Here is a 14,666-nt window from a genome sequence, read left to right on the forward strand (position 1 = left end):
GTTATCTTTATTTATGCACAAAAGCACTGCATTTCAACACACTAGTGATTGCTATATAATAGGCCTGTTACTAGGCTACATCAGTTTAAGTGGTTTGTGTTGATTTGACCTGTTGGGTACACCAGAACATATTTATAATGACGGAAGGATTATCTCGTTGTTTACTCAATGTCCTCGCGTCAGTGTTTTATTGAAATAATATCAATGTAACATGCGTGCTTACAAACATCAATGACATTTTGAGGGCACCGCCCCTATTTTGAAAATTGGTGCGAGCTGCCAGTTAATTAGTCACACATACTGACACAGGTCATTTGCAAATATAGGCTACTGGTCCCTCCATTGTATTAAGAGAGATAAGCAGTAATACTCTGAAATGTATAACTCAGTTTCGGCGCTTAGCCTATTTTTGCCATTCACAAAACACGTTGTGTTTATCAACAAAAGTTTTTATGAAGCAACATAAAATATTTGAAAACAATACTCACCTAAAGATTATGTCAGGCTTGGAAGTTTAAGCTTATTTAGTTTGCGGTCTGGATTCCGTTTTTGTGCAATCGCACTTTGGGTTCTGGTTCATATTAGTCTGTGTTATATTAGTGGATAATTGCAGCGCCAGCCAGGCCCTGTTTACACCTGGAATTTAGATGCGTTTTGGTCGATCGGATCACAAGAATTTGAGGTAGACGCGTGCCCGTTTACACCTGGTGTTTTAATCTGTCTCTTTTGTCCACTTTCAACCACTTCTGTCCTGATTTCTTTGAGGGGAGGGTATGGGGAAAAACGTATGGGATTTTCAGATCTTTCGATCTAATGGACAAAATAAGCTTGGGCAATTTACATATGAATGCGTCTGGAGATGATGGAAAAACATACGGAGAGCATCAGCTTTCGTTTCTGCTCTGACACCCGCAAGACCACGGCAAACACTGTGAGTGTGTTAGAAATCAGGAACGGTGAGATAACAGTGTGCTTGGTTCGTTTTTCGTCTTCAAACCAAATTTGTGTCTTAATGCCAACAATGTTTATATCCGGCCAGGTTAGCGCGCTTCCCATAATGTTTACGCATTAGGTCAGTTGGCAGAAGTGTGGCTAGAAGTGTGGAAGTTTTCGACTACCTCTGGAAGTGGTTGAAGGTGGACATGCTCAAAACGGTTTAGACTCCGTTTACACCTGTATTTAGGGTCGTCCACTTGTGATCTGATCGACCAAAACATCAGGTGTAAACAGGGCCCCAGATAGGTCGAAACGCATACCAACGAAATCTCGTACAGTGACGTGAGCACAGCATGATCAATTCTTAACGTCATCCTCCCTAGCTGTGACGATACGTTTTATGTTTACATTGGATTGAATTCTGACTGGATATTCCTATATTGTGAGTTCTCGCACAGTGATTCACTGTTCTATCTGGGGGTCGTTGCGCATGCTTGTTTATTGTGGCACCTGACCATTATTCCGGAGTTGCTCGTTTTGTACATCACGGCTACGCACTGTCGAGTTACGAGCCGTTCGGTGGTCAATTGTGCGTGTTCTTCCCACCGTAACAGCACAATACCATCACGATTTTCATCACGGCTTAACACTAAGAGTATGTAACGCCCCCTACCTGTCGTTCTTGACTAAATAGGGAACGCCCCAAATTCATCAACTATATGCCTACAGATGTTGTAGTTAGGCCCCTCTATAGTCACTACATGAATTAAGTTTATTGTAGAAAAATAGAAAAATAATCTATACTTTCATATTATGAAGTTACTCAGAATTAACTCTTGACGTCCCTTAACTGATAAAGTTAGAAAACCCCTCCTGAAAAAACCCAACACTCAGGTAAGAGTACAAGAAAAATAAATGGTTTAATGAAAATGAATGATAAATGTTAATTGGCTCAATAAATGAATTTAAACATGTAACTGGTTCACAAGATCACATTCACAGAAAAACGAAACACAGTTTAAGCCCCGAAAGGCAATCTCTCAGATACCAGTACTAATAAAACCAGTTAAATACACGTATGAAATACCTATCAAATTATAACGAACACACACTGAGCGTAAAAGTTACCTTTTAGTGTACTGAGTAAAGCTATATGCAACAATATTCACTGCAGTGGGCCCACACACACACCAGTCATTCAACTCAAACCCACCCCGTAGCAGGCCTGAAACGTGGCTTGTGATCGTGGTGGCCGGGAAACTGACAAATGGCCCCTTCACTCTCCTGAGCACAAAACAAATACAAACAAATACCTCCAATTCCACTGGAAACGATGCAGCGATCCTCCCGATCCGGAAGTAGGCCTCGTGCAGCTCCTCGTCCTACCGCAAGCGCGTCTCTCTCATGTCTCTCTCCCCAACCCCCATCTCGCGCTTGTCAAAAAAAACTCTCATCTCCCGAACAACCACTCACATCACACAAAACACCAGTGAGGGCGGGACTTAATTCACATACACCAAGAAAATAATCAAACACCTAACTTGATGGTTAAAGCCACGTTTTCCACATGTACACCTACATCAAACTTGTATCTCATGCACGCGCGCTCTTAAAGGCACAAATACACGTATAATCACAAACAAAGATGAATGGTTAATTCACATTTTCTCTCTTAATTAAACATAAATACAAGCTAATAAATTGAGGTAACTTATTAACAACATACTTATAACCTACTGGGTTACATGCTCCCCCTTCTAAACATCTCATGACCCCATGAGATTACTTCTCAACACCTTAATGGTGACTTTAGGCTCAGTAGAAGGGTTTACCTGAGTACAACGAACACATTGTGCCATAGGGTGACACCACATGGTGTTACAGGGTTTCCTTTCTGAACCTTCCCCACCCTCTACATTTATGACCATACCTCTATGAACCAGAGTTAAGGGTCAGTTAGTGGGTTGTCCCAGATTATCATAGCTCAACCTGACTACTATGTCTCTTTTTGGACGGGAATGAACAGTCTCTACGACCTCTTTGGTAGCATTAACTAATTCAGGCTCTCCCCCTTCTAAACCTCCGATCTGGAAGCTCTCCAGGGCCTTCTTCCATGATCATCGGCTCTGCCATTTCGGCAAAAGGTCTATCCACCTCCCATCCACAGTTAACCGGTTCATCCTCCACTGTAGAGTCCTCCCGTGTAACACATTCTGGCCTGTGCTGTCTCTCCACTCTATCCGAGTAGTAATAACACACATCATCATCTTCACTTTCAGAGGAGTTTCTTAATTCACACCCTGTCGGCACTACATTTCTTTCTCCTAATCCTCTTCACCGTTTTCTCTCCCTAGATCTTGTCCTGGTCTCCGCAGGAGCAACAACTCTTGTAGGTTCTCCAGCATCGGTCAACCTCACATGATCCCCAACTGGCAAGAGATGGTCTCGGTGTAATGTTCTCACACCTCCCACGCCGGATTTGGGTTTCAGACGGTATACCGGTAAGTTCTCTAACTTTTCCACCACCAGGTAAGGAACAGAATTCCACTTGTCTCCAAGTTTGTTCTTTCCATTCACGGCCAGATTTCGTATCAGCACACGATCTCCCTCTGTCAAGCTCTGGGGTTTCACTCGCTTGTCGTGCAACCGTTTGTTCCTTCGCTGACTTTTCTGGGCAGTTTCGGTGGCTAACTGATATGCTCTCTGTAAGTCTAATTTCATTCTTTCCACATACTGTCGATGGCTTCCTGCTCCCTTTCCATCAGGCGAAGTCCCGAAACACACATCCACTGGCAAACGAGCCTCTCTTCCGAACAGAAGATAGTAAGGGGAAAACCCAGTGGCTTCGTTCTTAGTACAGTTGTAAGCGTGTACTAAACTGTTAATGTGCTGACTCCATCGGTTCTTTTCGGCTGGATTCAGGGTACCAAGCATGGAAAGGAGCGTTCTGTTGAACCGTTCTGGCTGTGGGTCTCCTTGAGGATGATAGGGAGTCATTCTGGACTTTCGGATTCCCAACATGCTTAGTAGCTCTCTTGGGTAACGTCTTTCTCATTACACACCGGCCACAATCCTTGACATACTGCTCTATGTATGCAGACATTCTAGGCCAATAGAAACGGTCTTTCACAAGTTCCGTAGTTTTCTCTACTCCCAAGTGACCAGAGTCGTTGTGCAATGATTGTAACACAGTAGCCCAGTACTTCTCTGGTAAGACGAGTTGTGTCTTTTCTCTACCACAGGAACTTTTGGTAACCCTGTACAGAAGTTGACTCTTGATCTTTAACTTGTCTCCCTGCCGTTGTAACAAAGCAATGGTAGCATCAGAACTCCTAGCACCAGTAAGAATCCTTCCTGACTCCACTTCTCGCTTTACTACACCAACTACCTGGTCTTCCTCTTGAGCTTTCCTCAACTCAGTAGTACTCAACTGTTCCATTTGACTAAGCCCCAAAGCTGTGGGACAAGAGAAAGCTTCGGGAATACCCTCAGGTAACACACCCAACGGATCCACCAGTCTGTATGATGAACTTCCACTTTCAGGAACCACTGCTAACTGACAGATGGCTCTTACTCCTGACTTGGGTATCTCCTTCCATTCAGAGCAAGCAGTTGATTCACAGGGGTAGCGAGACAATACATCCGCATCGATGTTGGCACTTCCTGGTTTGTATTGCAAGCTGAAGTTATAGGTAGCTAAGGCAGCTAACCAACGATGACCCGTCGCACTCAGCTTGGCACTTGACAACACATAGGTCAGGGGATTGTTGTCGGTCTTTACCACGAACTGGGCTCCATATAGGTAGTCGTGAAACTTATCCACTACCGCCCACTTGAGTGCCAAGAACTCTAGCTGATGTATGGGGTACCGTTGTTCTGAGGCACTCAGTTTCCGGCTTGCGTAGGCCACGGGCCTCATTCCTCCAGAATGCTCCTGATTCAAAACGGCCCCCAGTCCACTCAGACTAGCGTCTACATGCAGTACATAAGGCTTAGCAGGATCCGCGAAAGCAAGTACTGGGGCATGTGTGAGACAGTAAATGATTTTATGGAACGCTGCTGTACAAGTGTCGTCCCAACACTCTCCAAAGGGTTCCGATACTCTGAAGTATATCTTCCCATCACTTGACTTGCTTTTTTGCCCAGATGTTGGCGGGTAACCTTTAGTGAGCTCTGTTAAAGGCCTTACAATGGCGGAATAATCCTTTATGAACCTCCGGTAAAATCCACAAAACCCCAGGAACGACCTCAATGTCTTTAGGTCAGTGGGCCTTTTCCAGCGTGTTATGGCTTCAACCTTGGCTGGGTCTGGTGATACTCCAGCAGCTGAGACAATGTGACCCACATACCGAACTTGAGGCTGGCAGAACTGGCACTTATCTATTGACACTTTCAGGCCACATTCTCTCAGACGGTCCAGGACTTTTAACAGCCTCTCTTCGTGTTCTTCAAGGGTGCGTCCGAACACAATGATGTCATCCAGGTATACTATTACTTGGAGGAGATGCATGTCGCCAACAGCTTTCTCCATGAGCCGCTGGAAGGTGGCTGGAGCTCCAGTGATCCCTTGAGGCATCCGTTCAAACTGGAAGAATCCCAGGGGATAGATAAACGCTGTCTTTTCTTTATCTTCCTCCGCCATGGCTATCTAATAGTACCCACTGCGGAGGTCCAGCACGGAAAACCATTTACTACCAGTCAAACTGTCTAAGGCATCGTCGATACTGGGAGTAATGTACTGATCAGGGATAGTACGAGCATTTAGAGTGCGATAATCGATGCACATTCTGATTGCCCCACTCTTCTTCCGTGCTACCACAATGGGCGATGCGTACGGACTCCTTGACTCTGTAATTATTCCCGCTGCTAACAAGTCTTTGATGTGACGTCGTACATCCTCGATGTCTGCAGGAGCGATGCATCTGGAGCGTTCTCGGAACGGTTTTGGGTCTTTCAGTCTGATAGGATGCTCCACTCCACGAGCTAATCCAACATCCCATTCTTCAACAGAAAACACATCACCTCTTGTGGCCAACTTTTGCCGCAGTCTCCGTTCCCAGGCCTCAGGAATGGACGACTCACCAAACTTAAACAAACTTGGGTCTATTGCTTGAGAGCTCTGTTCTTCAGTTCTGGCAGTGAGTGTGTCAGTTGGATATACATTTGCAATTACTGTTCCCGCCGGAATGGAGATATTTTTTGATGTTTCATTATGGATCATCACCTGGATGCGTTGTCCTTCTACGGCGGATGATGGTAGTACCACTGGGGTTATGAATGTTCCAGCTGGCAGACTAGTGTCCTCAGGCGTGTCCACCACAAAAATCTCTTTTCTTAAAGGCTTGTCAGTCTCCAGTTTACAGACAGCACACACTTCTCCCCTCGGGGAAACTACGCAATCGCCAGGTCCTATCCATCGAACTTCTCCTTCAGGTGAATCAGGAAGAGGGTCCGGCTTTTTCGGCGGTGACAGAGGGATTACAGGGTGTCGGGTCTGGATTCTTAACGCACATGCAACACTGGATCCTTCTGTATCCTGGCTAAGAGCAGCAAGGCGTGTGAAGAAACTGGCGTTGGTACCAATAATGACTGGCAGCTGGGAAGGACCTTGAGGCTCAGGACATACAAGAGCCAGGATGGACAATGACTCCTCAACCCCAGTGACCGAGGCGGGAAAGGTAACATCCACTATGATATAACCCTTATAAGGGTAACTGGAAGAACTGAGGCCCCATATGGATAATCCAGTCAAAGGGTGAATGGGCACATCAGGCAGGTTTTTGAAGTACCAGCTTTCAAACACAAAGGTCACTTGTGATCCGCTGTCTAACAGTGCTTGACATACCCGATCATTAAGCTTCACATTAACAGTGGATGCCGGTCCTACTAGTCCTTTAGGAAGGTTGCTGGATTTATGGATGGTGGTCTGACTCTTTTTAGAGAAACAGGCTGGGTTTTGAATAGTTCGTGTGTCAGCCATCTCCGCCTTTCCTCCCTTTGCCTGCCGCAAAGAACGAATCAGTTTCTGAATCACTTGATCCGAATTGGGTGGAGCTTGACACTTTGTGGCAATATGGCCATCTTCTCCACACTTGTAGCAGAAGTAGTCATCTCTTGTTCGGGCTGGCTGATAGCTTAACCCCGCGGGAACAGACTGGCATGGTTTTGGCCGCTGCCCTGGCACCTGAGGTGAGTAAGGAGTAGAACTGACACTCAGAACAGCCAACTGCTGCTGTAGATGTTGGACCTGTCTCTGTAACTCTTGGACTTGCGAATCATCAGTTTTTTCAGTTCTCTTGAGTGGTTTCTCTTTGGTTTTAATCACTAATGATGCAGTAGAAACATCTTTGCCTTCAACCCCGCTTATTTGGGTTCTCAATTCTTGAATTTCCGCCTTGAGTTCCCGGATAACAGACACGCTGGCCTTGTCATCTTCGTGGAATAGTATAGCCTTAGCTTTTGCAGACATTCTGTGGCGAGCAACTTCACTCTCCTCTGCCTCACGTATTTCCTTCAGCAAATTCAGAAAAGAAGGTGGGTGATTTTTTTTTTTCTCTCAGCCTCAGTTGGAGCAACATCATGTCAGAATTCACAGCCCCTCTAATCAGCTGTTCCACTCGTACTTTATCGACCATACTAAGGGTCAGTCCATCTCGTTCCACGACTTTGGTCTTCTCCATCCGTCTCAGGAATTCAGATAAAGCCTCCCCGGTACCCTGGCGCATAAGACGAAACTTGAAGTATAAATCCTCCCCAGACTCAGATGATCCAAAAGGTGCTCTCCAACGCTTCCAGATACGGTGAGGCACTAGCTTCAGGATCAGAGAATCTGACGGCTCTTACAATGTCCATTGCCGGTCCCTTGAGGCTTTCCACAATTCTGCGTCGTTTTCCTTTTTTCGGAGCAGTCACACTGTTATCAGCAGCTTGGCTTGATCAATCCAATTTTCCATATTCTCCTCACCCATGGGGGTTGGAACTACGGCTGAAAATGTGCGCAGGCGTCGATATGTGTTGCTGTCACTCGAGTGCTTTACTGTCTTTTCCAGGACCTCACCCATGGCGCGTATGATTGACTCGGGGGAACTGTCAGTGGCACTGTGTGGAGAAATCAAAGCATGTACATCACTAAGAGACTTTCCTTCTTCCATCAGGAACTTTGGAAACTTTTCTGTAAACCCTGCAGATACATTGTCAGATGCAGAGTCCGTGGTCTGGATTACTATGACTGTCCAGGGCTCTGCCTTTTCTCCCCTTGACACTTCAGGAGGTATGCACTTTGGGTCAATGGCTTGTCTGCACTCACATAACACCAGCAGGTAATGTGAAGTGGGTCCTTCTCTCGTGTCCCTTACACAAACTCTTCCTAGAGCTTTTACTGCTTCCATCACCTCTTCAATTTCGGCCACTTCGGTGTGAACAGGTACGTTTAACAGCATTAAAGCATGAGTCTCTTCAATGCTAGCATCTTTGCACCAGTTGGCCAACTCTGCTTGGAGACTGGGGTCTTTTGTTAGAGCCATGATGACACTTTATGACTTTTCAGTTAATTATGATGTAATTACAGGGGTGTGTTGAGCTTAATTTCTTTCTTTTTCTTCTTTCTTGCAGCAAACTATTGTGTGACTCACAGAGGGAGATCCCGGACGAGCCCCCACGTTATGTAACGCCCCCTACCTGTTGTTCTTGACTAAATAGCGAACGCCCCAAATTCATCAACTATATGCGTACAGATGTTGTAGTTAGGCCCCTCTATAGTCACTACATGAATTAAGTTTATTGTAGAAAAATAGAATAATAATCTATACTTTCATATTATGAAGTTACTCAGAATTAACTCTTGACGTCCCTTAACTGATAAAGTTAGAAAAACCCTCCTGAAAAAACCCAACACTCAGGTAAGAGTACAAGAAAAATAAATGGTTTAATGAAAATGAATGATAAATGTTAATTGGCTCAATAAATGAATTTAAACATGTAACTGGTTCACAAGATCACATTCACAGAAAAACGAAACACAGTTTAAGCCCCGAAAGGCAATTTCCCAGATACCAGTACTAATAAAACCAGTTAAATACACGTATGAAATACCTCTCAAATTATAACGAACACACACTGAGCGTAAAAGTTACCTTTTAGTGTACTGAGTAAAGCTATATGCAACAATATTCACTGCAGTGGGCCCACACACACACCAGTCATTCAACTCAAACCCACCCCGTAGCAGGCCTGAAACGTGGCTTGTGATCGTGGTGGCCGGGAAACTGACAAATGGCCCCTTCACTCTCCTGAGCACAAAACAAATACAAACAAATACCTCCAATTCCACTGGAAACGATGCAGCGATCCTCCCGATCCGGAAGTAGGCCTCGTGCAGCTCCTCGTCCTCTCGCTCGCTCGTAGACCGAACGAAACGCTCCTCCCACGTCGCCAGAGGAACCCCAAATAACTCGGGTATCTGGGGCGCTATCTGGTCCTCAGAGATCCCACGTTGAATGTAGACAACAGCGATAACTGTCTTCAGTCTGTATACTGAACGTGATAGCATTAACGTTCAGAGGCACTGCTATCCACAGTGAATGTTACACTAAACCAGTGGTTCTCAAACTTTTTCGGTCATTCCCCACTTTGGACAAGGGGGAATTTTCAAGCCCCACCTGCCCCCATCGCCCCGACACAATGCTAATGAAATACGTAACAAGCTTAAAATGTTTCAATTTATTGAAGTAACAAGTAGTATCAGTATAGTAACAAGTTGTATCTAAATACAAACTAACTATCTACATCAAATAACAGCAAGTTCAAAAATAAAGAAAATGAAGTGCATCTGTGTCATAACTTGCATGAAATTCAAAAATAGAGAAAATAAAAGTGCCTCAAAAATAGAAAAGAAATAAAAGTGCCACTTTGCAATCTGTTAAAAAAAGAAAAGAAGAGAAATCCATTTGGCAAGACAGGTCTATTTATCCCTGCATTAGTGACTGCAATGAGCCTGTTTTGCATTGCACAATTTCTCAAAGCAGGGTTGCAGGCTTGATACTGCCACTCTCAAATCATGTTCAATGTTCAGAGAAATTTCATGTCTTGTCGTAAGCCACAACATAATGACGTCACATATTTTCCAACCCAGCCCTCAGCCCCCAATTACGCATGAAACAGCTTCCAGCGCGCCTGGCTACCCATCGGCGCGAAACATAGGCTACATATCTATGGGCGCAAAAGTTTGTTCCGCTACAATTAATATGCCGACGTCACGTCAATCATTATTTTGGGGGTGGGGAATTCCTGTTACTTGTTGTCGCCCCCGGGGGTGATCGGTCTAATAAGCGGCAACACACAGCTATAAGGACGGTTTGCTCTCACACGCGCTGCATTAATAGTTACACACGCGCGCGCGCGCGCAGTCGCTCTCTACTCTAGTGCGCGGTCTTGCTCCAGATTCCGGGAGATTGGATCTCATTTGCGGGCGTCAAGGAGCCGCTATCAATATGCGGGAGACTCCCGGAACTTCCGGGACATTTGGGATGTCTGGATAAAGATATAAAGGCATAAAAAGGAAAATTTCCTCCCGTTTGGCGCGCCCCACCTGTCACGTCTCTATTCCCCACCAGTGGGGCGCGCCCCACACTTTGAGAACCGCTGCACTAAACACAGTCTTTATCCGACCAGACGGCCGATTAACCACACGGTAAACTGACCGTAAAACACTGGCAGTGAACTAAAACAAGCACACAAAAGCGATTACCTCTGTGTCAGTCCTTCACATCAGATCTACATTCGATTTAAAGATATTTTAAAGCAGCACTAGGTTACTTTTCAACCTTCATAATATATTTCCAAGTCTCTTGTGATGGTACATCGACTTACAATAGGTTGAATGACACGTCTGCCATAGCCTGACGGGGTCTGTAGCGTTTTTAATCGTACTTTTAAACTTCGGGTTTCGGGTAGTAACCGGCGAACAAAGAGAACTACAAAATTCGACTGCTTTACGGCATATACGTCACTACCACCACCACCCCCACTTCCTTAAAATCGGACGTGCGAGCCAAATGTTATAGTCATGGCCGAAGCAGCACAGAAAAACAAGAAAGCAAAGGTTTTATCAGAGCAAAGCAAAACGAGAAAAAGAGAAAGTGATCGCGTTAAAGGCAGAACGAGGATCAACATTGGGCCAGCATTTTCTCGCTGGCGTGAGCTGAAGGAGGAGGAGGGGTGCCCGACCGATGCGGACTTGGCAAAAAAAAATCTAATGAAAGCCTGTGTCTAAACGGCGTGCACAAGTTTGGTAGGGGCTACATTCTTGCAAGTAAATATATAAGATGTACAAAATCATATTTTAGGATACCTAACATGTCTGTGATATTTGTTTATTTGTCTTGCCTCAAGCTATAATGCAAATCGATTTGTAAAATTTGCAGATTAATTTATGCTAGCTTGATATTATAATATTGACGATATATGGTTATTATCAACCACTCAAACATTGCATTGAAGTATCATATAGATTCAGTAAAACAGTAACCAATAGACTAGGCTACTATAATGACGCTGGCTTGTAAACGTGATCATCGCGATCATTTGTCGTTAGAAAAAAATAAAACCCATGAAATTATATTCATATGACATGCTGAAATATATGCCACTGTACCTGGGATGAAGACATTTCACACGCGACGCAAGCAGAACACCTGCATGTGACCTCCTCCTACAGTGTTCAGGGCTATCATGGTTGTCAACAATTGCATGTGCATGTAGGATGACAGAGTTTACGACAGTAGTAGAGGTCTAGAGGACAATACTGTTTCCCAACTGTAGGGGGACCCCACCCCGAGAGCAAAAGTTCCCTGGTGTTACTTTAAACCTGTCAATATAAAAACTCTCCTACCGCAAGCACGTCTCTCTCATGTCTCTCTCCCCAACCCCCCTCTCGCGCTTGTCAAAAAAAAACTCTCATCTCCCGAACAACCATTCACATTACACAAAACACCAGTGAGGGCGGGACTTAATTCACGTACACCAATAAAATAATCAAACACCAAACTAAAAGCCACGTTTTCCACATGTACACCTACATCAAACTTGTATCTCATGCACGCGCGCTCTTAAAGGCACAAATACACGTATAATCACAAACAAAGATGAATGGTTAATTCACATTTTCTCTCTTAATTAAACATAAATACAAGCTAATAAATTGAGGTAACTTATTAACAACATACTTATAACCTACTGGGTTACAAGTATTTTATTTTATTTTGCTAACAGGCTGTTATGGTGTCAGTTACCTCACTCTTCTATACGGAGGCAGTGGCACGTCACTGTGCAAGTTGACTATTTTTTTTTATAGAGTTTAGTGTTTTTGTTGCTGTTTGCGTTTTATTTTGCTTTCTATCTGCCTGATGATCCTAGCCATGTGTGTTGTCGAATTATTTGAATTAGAGACTGAAATCTCTCTTTTTGTAATTTTTATTGTATATGGTTGTATCCAGAGGTTTTCTAATTTTCGCAGTTCAAATGGCTTATCACCACATTTTTACTGCCTTCCCACTGATTTGCAAACTCTGTCCCAATGAGCTTCTTCCTGAAAGTGGGCATGATATCTAGCCATCATGCCTGGGTGTTCAGCATCTGAAGAAAACACTTACAGACCCGTGCCCGCATTGTAGCTTACTGCCTATGCAGAGAGGCAGTTGTGTTTGGCGGGACTGGACCACAACTGGGAGGCTAGTCTGACTTTGCGGCAGAGAGCTCAAAATTGCCATGCTGGTGCTCCTTGGGTTAAGAAGACATCTAGTTTTAGTGGTAGTCATTTGGCTGGGCACCAAAGTTGCTTGCTATTCTTCAGACATGGTGGAGATGAAACGTCTTGCAAAACCTCCAACCAGCAGACCCAGTTCCTACTGCTGCTGCGGCTTCCACTGAGAATGCTCACTCACATCCATCTATGTCTACATGTGCTTCTGACACACATTTCCAGGATCATCTTCCAACTTAAGTTTCTGAGCTGCAGGACAAGTCAGTGGGATTTACTGTGGCTGGTGGTTCTGTGGCTGGCTTGCTTCATTCTTCGGGGACTGCTCCACCCCTGTTGGAAGACACATTGGAAGTGCTTTAGATGAAAGTGGCCCATCTTGGCCTTGATGAATACCCTGCACATCCTGTTCAGTCTAGTGTATTTTCTGCTGACCTTTACCTATGGATTCCTTTGCTATGCCTGCATGTAAGGACTTCATGGCATAATTTTCAAGTGCCCTCAAATGACCAGGTATGGCCAAAAGGCATTCCAAGACTGCTCACACTCTGGATTCAATGGCAGGAGTGCGGAGTGTACCTGAAGTCGAACAGCCGGTTGCTGCACTGGTGGTGTCACCAGACGAAGCACTGTGAGGGAATGTCCGATGCCCTAGTGCTCAGTGTGGCCGTACAGATTCCTTTCTGAAGAAAGCTTATGAGTCAGTTGCCTACATCACTCAGGCTGAGAACACTGTCTGCCAAATAATTTTGGCTGCTTCTAACTCTTTGAAGTCTGTAGAGGTAGAACCCTCTGTCCCACTGTTTTTGCAGACAGCCTTACTGGCTATGGGGCACGTGACACGAGAACTTGGCCCTCTCACTGCAACGCTCTTGACTGCTCACCGGCAGGTATCGCTTGCTCAGGTCAGATTGCCGGAGGATTGTAAAAAGACCTTGAGGGATCTACCTATCATTCCTAGACATCTTTTTGGTCTCGACATATCTAAGGAGTTGGAAAGATGCTTTAAGTTATCGGTGACCACTCAGCAGCTAACACTGGTTCAACGTACCCCAAATTTTAGAATGCCTACAGCACCTACTCATCACTTTTACACGCCTGCACCACCACCACTGACCTCAGGGCCAGTAGAGATTTCTGGGTTCTCAGTTCTCGCGCATGCGTCGTGGCGCTCTCGTGAACTCACGTCAGAGGCCCACACAGAAGAAAATGAATAGTTGAATAAAGTCATTATTTATTTTTGTGTTTTTTTGCGCGCATAAAGTATTCTCGTTGCTTGAAGATGAACGAAAGTCTTACGGGGCTGGAACAACAAGAGGGTGAGTAATTGCTGACAGAATTTAAATTTTGGGGTAAACTAACCCTTTAAAACAAACTATTATACATACGTTTATACTTACTAATATAATTACAAAACCAATTACAAATATATTTACAATGAATAACAATCAAAATAGTATCACCAATGATCATCATAAACAAAAAAATGCAATAAATATACTCTGACTTTTGGTAATTGTTTTTGTTTAAAACAAACTATATTATACATACCTTTATACTTACTAATATAATTACAATGAATAATAATCAAAATAGTATCATCATAAATAAATGAATATACTCTGACTTTTTACAGGCTTAATAATGCTTCAGTGTGTGGTACTCAAAACATGGGACAGTCACAGCACATAAGGGAGTGTTGCATGGCACACACATGTGCTTGGTGAGGTGCCTCTGCTTGCTCTTGCGTGTGCTGGAGAGGCATACCTTGCAGTGCCGCCTGGTCTTGCTGCCCTGGGAAGTGGTCTGAGGGACTTCAGATGGGAAATGCCTGGCTGTAAGGCGCAGAGGAGTGTCTAAGGCAGAATGCCCTCCTTTGGTTGGACACCGCAATGTGCTGTACTCCTCCAGCAGCCCTCTCATCAGGTTAATCCTAAATTGCAGGGAGGTGATTTCCTTCCTACTCATAGTAAGC

This window comes from Rhinichthys klamathensis, unplaced genomic scaffold (assembly GCF_029890125.1).
Source record: "Rhinichthys klamathensis goyatoka isolate OS25496 unplaced genomic scaffold, OSU_Roscu_1.1 h1tg000325l_1, whole genome shotgun sequence".
NCBI lineage: Eukaryota > Metazoa > Chordata > Actinopteri > Cypriniformes > Leuciscidae > Rhinichthys > Rhinichthys klamathensis.